The sequence below is a fragment of the Cariama cristata genome, unplaced genomic scaffold (assembly GCF_000690535.1).
Source record: "Cariama cristata isolate BGI_N322 unplaced genomic scaffold, ASM69053v1 scaffold1685, whole genome shotgun sequence".
In the NCBI taxonomy this organism is placed as follows: Eukaryota; Metazoa; Chordata; class Aves; order Cariamiformes; family Cariamidae; genus Cariama; species Cariama cristata.
The window spans coordinates 102,030-112,551 of record NW_009619078.1 but is presented as its reverse complement, the minus strand read 5'-3'; positions in this window follow the sequence as shown (position 1 = coordinate 112,551).

Genomic DNA, 10,522 nt, shown 5'->3' with positions numbered 1-10,522 from the left:
TTATTGCAACGGATTTTGCAACACAAACACATACAGTTCAGCCACTAAACCATCTCTACCAGGGCAGACCATTTTACTCACTGCCTGGCACTCACAATCATTGAAAGCTGTAGCCTCTAATGCATCACTGGAAACATGTCCATCTGCCTTCACTTGCACAATGGAGAAGATTTCTTATAATAATTTTATTTTGATCCATTACCACATTACAGTCCTCTAAAGTCCCAATAAAATGAGGGTCTGTTTAAGCTTGGAAAGGTCCTTTGGTTAAAATCTATATGATACCAAATACATATGTTTGAGATGTGCAATACTAATTGTTTCTGAATCACTTATTAGGACACTATAAGGCTTGTATCTTACTTCAGACTGTAAACCTAAAGTGACTACTTAAACTCTCCAGAGCAGAAAGATGTAGGTAAGTTTTTCTTTCTTGTTCTCACACAACTGTACTATTTGATTAAAGGCTCACACATTGCACAGAAATGTTTTCTCCTTACACTCTAATTTTAAAATTATTTAAGTAATAATTTTATATATATATGATACCATCTATTTAATTACAGGGTACCTCCTTCCCATTCAATCTCCTCGAGATTTTTGGAGTCCTGAAATACAGCTAAAATATTTCTAAGTTTCCAAGATTACCGTTCCCAAGTCATCATCGAAAAGACTAGAGAGATAGTTGTCTATACATTCGTGATTGGTTTTTCATGGTTTTGCTAAACATAATTAAGGTTTGTTTAATTAACAATTTGCCAGTAAAATCAGTGCGTGCCAAATTTATGCTAAAGTTCAAGACGATCAGTGCGTATGAAAAGTTCAGTCAGAAACATTGCCTCAAGAATGTTAATTTAATCAAGTCACACTGACATTTTCCCCTGAAGAGAAATCAGATAATAATAGGAAAAAGTCACATCACCTCCTATTTCTAATGAAAACAAACAAACCATTTCTAATATATCTCAGTACAAGTGACATGGCTGTGCAATACCAACAGCATAAAATGTTTCACTGATGCAGCCATTTTACACATGCAAAAGTGAAATCATGCATTAACTTGCTAAGACAAAGAGATGTTTCCATTTTTCTCCCTGAAGACTTTCTTTAAACATTTTTTCCCTAATACATGATTACATCTTATACCACAACAGACAGCCTCAATGAAAGAGGATTTCATAAAATCCCAAATAGCACAGAAAATCTAGGAAAATTAAGACAAGGTGATTTTTTGAGAGTATATTTAGAGCCAGAGGCAAACCAGAAAAACTGTATCTTGAGAAGAATGTGTCAGTCGTGGAGGGGAGGAAGGCTGTGGATTAATTAGAGAGTGTGTTGGGCATGTTTTTTAGATTAGACATACTTTGACTAAACTTGAGTTAAAACTTCAGTCAGACTAGGTACCAAACTGGTACCAGTTACTCCATGTGGGAAGGGCCTGGAACAAATACAGGTGTCAAGGAAAAAAATGGAGCAAGAGAGGAGTAACTGGCCTTCTAAAACATCTGCTCATAATTGCCCATAACGTAGGAAGCAGAACTGGAGATGACATTCATTATTCATGTTATATCTACAATCTGTGGTAAAACTGTACTGCTAAATTCACCAAATTCTCTCTGGGCATTTATCAAAGGCAGCCCAAATGACATCAGTGAGGAGTTCAGCAGAACATAGGTATGCAAGTTGAGTTCTGGTAGCGAGTAAATCTGAAAATGAATGCTTTCATAGGAAGACCTCAGACAATGTTTTCATAAAATGATTATAAAAAGGTCCTCAAATTGAAAAGAACCCCAACTTTTTCCACTAAAGATTGATGACAGGAAATTCAGAATAGAGTTCCAGTTTCATTCAACCTCTTTGTTGTGTCATTTTTTGAATTTTTATCATAAGTCAGGATACAGAAGGAAGACTCATGACTCATACTGGACAACATCCACACCAAAAATTAACAAATCCATACGTACTGGCCACACAGCTTCTTGTGCAGATGATCCAGGACTCGCTTCCCCTTCCTTCTCCCTGTCCATCACCTGGCCCATACCCGTGGTACCAGCAGATACACGCAGTGCATATGACTGCCCATGGGAGAAAAATGCAGCTATGCCCTGGAGCATTACGAGGCTCATCCCTGCAGTAGGACAAGATAGACATGTATTTTTTCCAGGACAATTACATTTTGCTCATATAATGCTGCACAACAAGTCATAGAGCTGAGGAATGGCCAGAAGGGTCCCTGCCAAAAGCAGAGGAAAGCACTCAGCTGCAAATGCCTCTATTTGCAAATTTCTCCATTTCCTCCAAATTTCCTCTTGTGGGAAAAGGCAATAACCTACATGTGAGAGTCTCAGGAAGAGGATGGCAAGGTACCAGGCTGAAGGCCGGTTTAATTTTTTTCCTGAACTAGATGTGGCTTGGGGTCTTCACCTCATCACGCTTGCTCTAAACATTTAGAGAAATATGCTCTAATATTTAGAGAAAATACAAAGTCAATTGCAGATATCAGAAGTTTCTGAAAATTCCCAGTAAAACACGGCTGAATTTACAACGTATTTCATACCAGCAGTATCATGCTATATATGAAATTAAAAATTATCACCTCTACTGATATCTATGCAAGGTCCATCATTCAATTTTAAGGTGTCAAGTCTGTAAACCCTGCAAACCCCCCAGCTCACTTGGGCTTTGTTGCCTTTTTGTACACTCCAAGTTCTTTGATAAACATTGTGAAATAAATGCACCGTTTTAAGGTAAGTGGCTTAATGTTGACAGGTTGGACCTTTTGGCTCACCAAGGGAAGTTTTTTCTACCCAATGGTAAAGGCAAGAAGAGCTCTAGATGCCACTAAATCATCTCTACAAATCCTGAGCACAGGGATGGTGCTTGTTGGTGTTATTCCTCGTATAGTCAGCTAGAGTAGGAGATGCTTAGCAGTGAGCATGGATTATTACCTTGCATACAGACAGACAAGAAGATGACAATAAATTATTGAAAATGGGCTATATTTAATAACCTCATGCATGTTTTCCACTCTGCTATCCCTGTGAAGAATTGGGCTCGGTGAGATGGAGAATTGTTTTAGTGGGGAGAATACACATTCCTTGTATTTTTCTTACAGACTTAGGTGGTTATATGACTGATGTGAATAACCTGGATAAGATCTAAGAATATGTTGATCTCTAATACCTCTCCAGAACTGTTAATATCTAAGGTTATGCCACAGTCCCAGGGATGAAAAACCTGTCGCTTTGGTTTAGGATCTGGTCAACAAAGAGGGCAAGTTTGTGTGTTTGTGTGTATCATCTCTTCAAATATGTATTTTTGTGGTTTAAAAAAATTACTTTTTGGATTTCCTTTGTGCAGATAACTCTAGTTGACAAATGAGGCACTTCACGGGATGGAGAGCTCAGAGCTCACACTGCAAATTCCCCACGGGTCTGTGCTAACACCGATGAAAGAGGGGAAAAATCCATGACATTAAAATGACAGATTCCATTATTCTTGCACCTTCAATGGCTGTCTGGTCAGGAAAAAGAAAGTGTGAATGTGCTGAGCAAGATGACTTTGACTTTTAAAAACCGCTTTTATCAAGGTCACGCCAGCAGCCCAAACTTTTAATGGGGCAATCTTCCTTTACCACGGGGATGCTCACCCTGCCCTTGGCTCATCTCTGGTTTTACACGGCGTTAGCCAGGTGCTCTCAATGCGATGGAGAGTCAGATCTACCATTTCCAAAGGTGCTCAGCTCACAACCCAGCATGAAAAAATGCTCCAGAGATGGCTGCTGGTGCTGTATCGAGCACACGTGTGTAAACAAGCTGAGAACTGAGAAAAGCTAAAAACAAAGCCCATCCAAAAGTATATCAGAAAGTTCCCACAGTGGCAAAAGCAGCAAGCAAAAGGGTAAGAAAAGCCATTATTGGGTTCACAGACCCAGGAAATACTGAATGAGGATTCAAAGTCAGACTTCCATGTCAAATTCAACGCTGTCAAAGGATAGACAAGAATTGTTCTCACTAACTTTTTATGATAAAGAAGTTGCTTTAAATTCTTTTCTTGAACTATTTCAGAGGAGGTGGAGGGTCCTTCTGCTACCCCAGAAAATTGCGCTTTTTTTGTTGTTAATAAAACAACAAATCTCCAAAACATTCAGTTAATTAGCCAAAAGTTAGGAATTTTTTAAGCAAAATGTTTGATTTTTTGTTTCCATATTTTCATTCTTCCACATGGTTTCCATTTATAAAATCCTTCGGTCAACCTTTAAAGAAAAACTCTTGCCTTTACCTCAGCCTCTCTGAGAAGCCACTGTCTCTGTCTTTGATGATAAAAAAGTTAGAACAAGGAAATCAATTTACGTTTTTCCTCATCTTTCTCTTAGACAAATGCAGCAACAAACAATTTCATTACTCTGTAGCCCCAGTCATGCATGCTCTAACAGATACCACAACTTTGCTGCTGGCCACAAACTGGTAAATTTTAATCCTATATCAGAGATATTTCCCTTCATTGATTCAGTGGTTTATTTTTATTAGCTCTACATATCCAAAGCCCTATAAAGATGTTAACAAACAGAACAGTTTATTCCAGGTACAGCCTCTATTGATACTGCATGGAGAGATTTATTTTTTCCTGCATATAGAAAGGATATATACTGTATTTTGATATATGCATACACATACACACACCTTTAAGTCTGGTGATAAAGCCAAAGAAATATCTTTCATCCAAAAATAAATCTACCACTTCCTATCTTTACAGTATCTTAGTAAAAAAAAAAAAAAGTTAATGCACTGAGAAGTGTGTTGCCTGAGAAAATAAAATCATACACTTCATCTGAAAGATGCTACAGAGGTACACAACCGGAGGCAGCATTAAGAGGTTTGTATTTAGGGTTACTCCTTGGGTGAAAAAACTGAAAGCAGTACTCCGTGAGTCTGTTGACAGCCGTATCTCTGAGTCGCTCATCAAGCCGACCTAATACGTTGGCTCAGAAATGAAATCCCAACGTGCAGACACACTGACCCTGCCCAGGATACTTCATGGGCAAAAGCTTCCTCAAAACTGGTAGAACTGGTGTCTTTTAGTTTCCTATCAACAGAGAAGCAAGACAACCAGAACAATGTGAAAATAATTACATTAACAATAATTCTGCAATAAAGGCTTTAGATTCACTGAATAACCCACGAAAAGACCAGAACAAAGTTGAAATTCAGATGGAACTTGTCTCAAATGTTACTTTCCAAATCTGTATCTTGTTGCACTAAAGTTTTCTTCATTCTTAACTTGTACAGAAACTGAGTCGAATGAATGCCAAGATGATCTCGACTTAAGAGCAAGACAACTGAAATTTCAGACTTCTTTACACCAGGGCAAAGAAAATTTTCAACAAGTGCCCCACTTGCTCCTTCAAACTTTCAGGTCTTATTTACTTATTAGGACAATTGTGCTGTTGTAGGAGAGAATCAAGCAAAGCCTATTACATTTGTTTTCTGTATTTCTTGTTTGCCTGGTTTACTTTTGTTTAGCAGGTACATATTTGCAAAAATTTCTCTTACCTATCACCAACACCATTCAGAGTGTAATTTCAGAAAAATATGCGTAATTAAAAATATTCAAGAGGAAACCTTCAGAGTTACTATTATTATTCACTTCTACTATGACATCATGTAGGATCTTGAGCCGTGGTCTAGGATACGAGCATGCTGAGCACTGTGCAGTCATAGAACAAAAGAATAGGTCATATTCTTTATATTCATATTTGGTACTTAGGTCAGTTTTGTGTTACCTCATTTTACAAAGGGAGAAGTTAAACAAGGTCAGAGAATACAGCTACCACTGTGGAGACCTTCAAGAAATAAAATCCAAGGTTATAGTCCTAATGTCGTAAGCAATCATTCACATAAATGATTGGACTGGTCAACTTCTACGAAAATCAAGTTGTCAACAACTTTCACTAATATAAATAGCATGCATGGAGGTTTGGGTTTTGGGTTTTTTTTAAGAGAGTTAAAAAATACAATCATATGTAAGTCCGTGTAAAAGACATTTAGGTAGATCCACATTTGAAAGTATTAATGCCTTGCTACAGGAATGATTAGATTAATTGAAGCATTAAGATTCTGAATGGGTTTAGTATGAGCTGCAGATTTGCCTGATGGGCAAAACCCTGTGTCCAGCTGAAGTATGGCTATCACAGCAGGTCCCAGATGGGGTTTCAAGGACTGGTTGCTGAAGCACAAAGCCTCCCATGAGCTAGTCAAAAAACCTAGATTTGCAGCTTTTTCTTTTGACAACATTGTGATTGAGTTGTCTTGCATCTGTTTCAGATGTCAACCACTAATTTCTATTAATTTCACTCCTGTTTTCACAGTTTAAGTCTCAGTAACCAAAAATTTTGTCTCGACTCTCCTTTTTTCTTGCGGGTTTTCACACACATCCATTACAGGAAGAAGACCCAAATTCCTATTAGTTTAACACAGCTTGTAACCTGAAGGATTCATTTGTGTACTAAATTAATTCTTCTGTCTGCTAGCAAAAGTGGAAATCAATACAAATTCAATACTACAACTCTTCTGAAAGGAAAAAGACAGGTCAATCTATCTAGCTTGCCCAAAAGCAGGCTGAAAGGAGGTTTGATCACATCTGAGAGGAGAAGGCTCTGGTTAATCTCAACATTTTCTTCTGGCCTAAAAAATAAAAGCTTTAAAAAAATGTATCAGTGAACCATTTCCCAAAAGCAGACTTTTTCACGGCACTTATGGCTTTGCAGTTCATTTTAAAGTCAGTGGGAATTTTACCACTAATCAGCACACCTCAAAGTCAGCCTTCAAGTCTTGGCTTCAGTAGATCTTTTGGCACATCCTGACACACATTATACTCTAGTAGTTTTACAGTTTATTGATAAAAAGATCAAAATCTTCTATTCTACTGCCCTATTCTTGCTATGCCCAGCAGCGCCTATACTTGCAGTACAGGAGATAACGAGAGGATTTCTGCTGCACCTCTCCAGTTGCCTAGATGAATACCTTGGGCTCTCTGCAGAGAGCAGAGATTAAGCTAACATTTTGTAATAACGCAGAAGGTAAGCAAGAAATCCATCCTCTTCCAGAGCTCCCAAGCCAACCATAGAATCATAGAATCATTATGGTTAGAAGAGACTTCAAAGATCATCAAGTCCAACCGTATACCCAATGCCACCATGCCCACTAAACCCACTAAACCATGTCCTGAGGCGCCACATCTAAACGTTTTTTGAACGCCTCCAGGGATGGTGAGTCCACCACCTCCCTGGCGAGCCCATTCCAATGCTTAATGACTCTTACAGTGAAGAAGTTCTTTCTCATGTCCAGCCTGAACTTCCCCTGGTGCAACTTGAGACAGTTTCCTCTTGTCCTATCGCTAGTTACCGGGGAGAAGGGACCAACCCCCACCTCGCTACAACCTCCTTTCAGGTTACCACCTCAGCCATGTGGGAGTTTTTCAGCTACACCATAACAGAAACAAAGATTGCATGAGTAACTGTCATTGCCCAGAAAAAATGAATCCTTTACCGCGGAAACAGCAATCGCTCAGAGAGACACACAGCAGTGCAATGGATCCGACGTGACTTAAATAGACGAGTGGTACCTAAGTCCAGGTTTGCTCTCTTGTACCACAAGAAGTCAGGATTAACTACTGACATCAAGAGTATTTCTGGAAGTAAAACACTCTAAGAGCAAGAATAGGGGCCAAAGATACTACTAATGAATAGCAGGGTTTATTAAAAAGGTTTGCACCAATGCAAGTATACTGATGCAATTACCTCATCATCCTTTTCCTTACAATTGCCATCAAAGAGCCAGCCAAAGCAGACAGCTCTGCCTGGAGATGGCCACCTATAATACTAGAAATTCACATTTGGCTACTGATAACAATACTGCAATGGAAAGTAAGGCCTGGGATAGTTATCGAGTGTTAAGGCCAGAAGGGACTGTTTCACAGGCTGGAGAGCTGCTTTCACACCACTGTACAGATCCCAATAATTACTGTTTACCGAAAGACTGGTTTAGCAACACCAGAGAAAAGAAAACTCCTTGCTTCTCAAAATACTTGCTCTAGCCCTAACTAACCTTTCTTAAGGAAGGGTATTTAAAGCTGAAGAAATTCAAGCTAAATATAGCTCCATCTTCCAATAGCCCAGTAATTATAATAGCCTGCCTGTTCCCTGACCAGAGACACTGCAACGTGAATAAGTAGTAAATTATAAAACTCAACTTGCACTCCTTAAGGGTCAGAATGATCTTTCTAATCAATCTGTTGTTCAACACTTAATCTTCAAACAGCCCAAACAGATGATTTATTACCAGTCTCAACCTGAAACAAAGCGCCCAAAGGGTACACGCACATCTTTCTTGTGGGTTGAAGAGCTATAATTAAACACTGATGCTTAAGCAAGCAAGAGAGCACTGGGCTTTTCAAGTTTAACACTGCTGAGCAAGTGGAAGTGCAATTCCATTTAGTGGATGCAGTTAAGTAAATAAATTGACCCAAGATGACTTTTTCCAGTTATGAAAAAGAACAACCTTAGCAGTTGGCTAAGGCTTCAAGAACGGCTGCAGTAATTAGTGACAGATGAATTGTTTTTGTAAAATCAGAAGAGGCATGCACCTTCTCCCAACGCCTGAACTAGCTTCAAGGTGTCACTAAAGTCAGGCTGGGTTTCGGATACAATGGGAACCTGAGAGGCCTGAAGGAGCACAGTGTCCCACCAAATCTGACCTGAAATGTAGATTGCATGTAAACAAGTTTACAAACTTTACACCATTAGAAAGGTTTCTCTGTTATGCCCAGATGGAAGCTGTTCAATGAAAACAACTCACTACAGTGTTCAGAGCAAAACCATGGAAAGATTTGATTACATCAAAAGATAATAGAAAAGTTGAAATTACATACAACTCCAAGGGAATTTGATATTGATTATGTCCCCCTTGGGAGAATGAAAACAAAAAAAAATCCTTGGTTTATAGCACAGAATATGTTAGAAATCATAAACTAAGTCATCATCATCACCCTGCCTACAGGACACAAACAGGACATCTGACCTGGGGGTCAGGGAGGGGCAATACTGTTGGTTTTATAATTTTGACCCGATCACATTCACAGATGTACCAAAAATGTATTCACACAGTACTATTAGCCTAAACAAAAACATTAAAAGTGGAGCCAGAGAAGGCGGCAGTGCCCCAAGGGGCTCTCTCCCGGGAGCACACCCACTGGAGATTTTAGGTGCATCTTCACTGTGGGGCCAGAGGTGACAAAGTTTTCATGTCCAAAGCTATCCTTTGCCCCCATACTCTGAAATGAGATTTAACTTTGGGAGGGACATTACCGTACAAACCCTGCTTGTCTAGTAACGTGTACCGTTAACACCTAAAGTCAAGCAGACCGACCACAGGGCATCACAACACTTCTCAGTGAGGCAAACCAGCGAGCCGGACCCAAAGCCATGCAACGCCTTTGCCGAGGACCACAGATCAAGCACCCGCTGGTTCTGGGAACGGCGGGCAGCAGACTGGGAGCATGCCTGGAGCTAGCAGTGCCGAGCCTTGCAGAGCAGACGAGCATCTACCACAAGCAAATTCCGCAGGGCAGCCCAGAAGACTTGTTAACAGCCTGCCAAGGCTCTGCGGGTTTGGCATCTTCCTCTCTTTTGATCCACCAACCACGAAGGAGACGCTTGTGCTAGATAAAGAGGAGGAAAATTGCCTGGCTCTAGAAAGGCAATGTAAAACTTGAAGTATTTGACATAAATTAATGTTCTGCCCAAGAACTTGTTTTGGTGTCAAACTTAACACAAGAGAACTCAATTTTACCTGCCTGGCTAAGGAGCTCTGACATCTCTTTATGCTTGGCCATGCAACCAGTGCTGTAAGTCGATGGAAAAAACGGGTTGTCCCATTAATTGTGACACCTTGTGAAGAAGAGCACTTGGGGTTTTCAAGCCTGACCACTTTGGCAGGCAGGGTGGAACAGCTCCAAAACAAACTCCTGCACACCAAGGCGTCTATCTGCCCCGTTCAACACTGACATTATTAAGCTGTTGCTACATTAATAATTTGGAAAACTGGCAGAATTCTAACCCTAGTGATCTTCTCCCCCCCGCCCGAGCTGCAATTAGATCTGGGCCATCAGCCCATGGCATTAAATAAATATTAGTTCACAACCCATAGAAGGCAGCTACAGCTTTCACCTCTCAAAAAATATTTATTCATTAAATGCTCCTGGTCAGTTTAATTTTGGGGTATTAAAAATAAAACTTTAGTGCTCATTCTCATCCTGTACCAGTAACTGGTTCTCTGTAAGTCCCCAATTATTTTTAAATACCTAAATGATCATAAGACACAGGGTAAAACACTCTGCTGTGTGCCAGCTTCTGAAAATAAGCACTGTACTTCAAACGTTCTCTCATAAATGGCTTCGATACTTTTCTCAGCAAACTCTCAATGAAACAGATTCCTTTCACAGCACTATTGCCTGGGTAAGACCA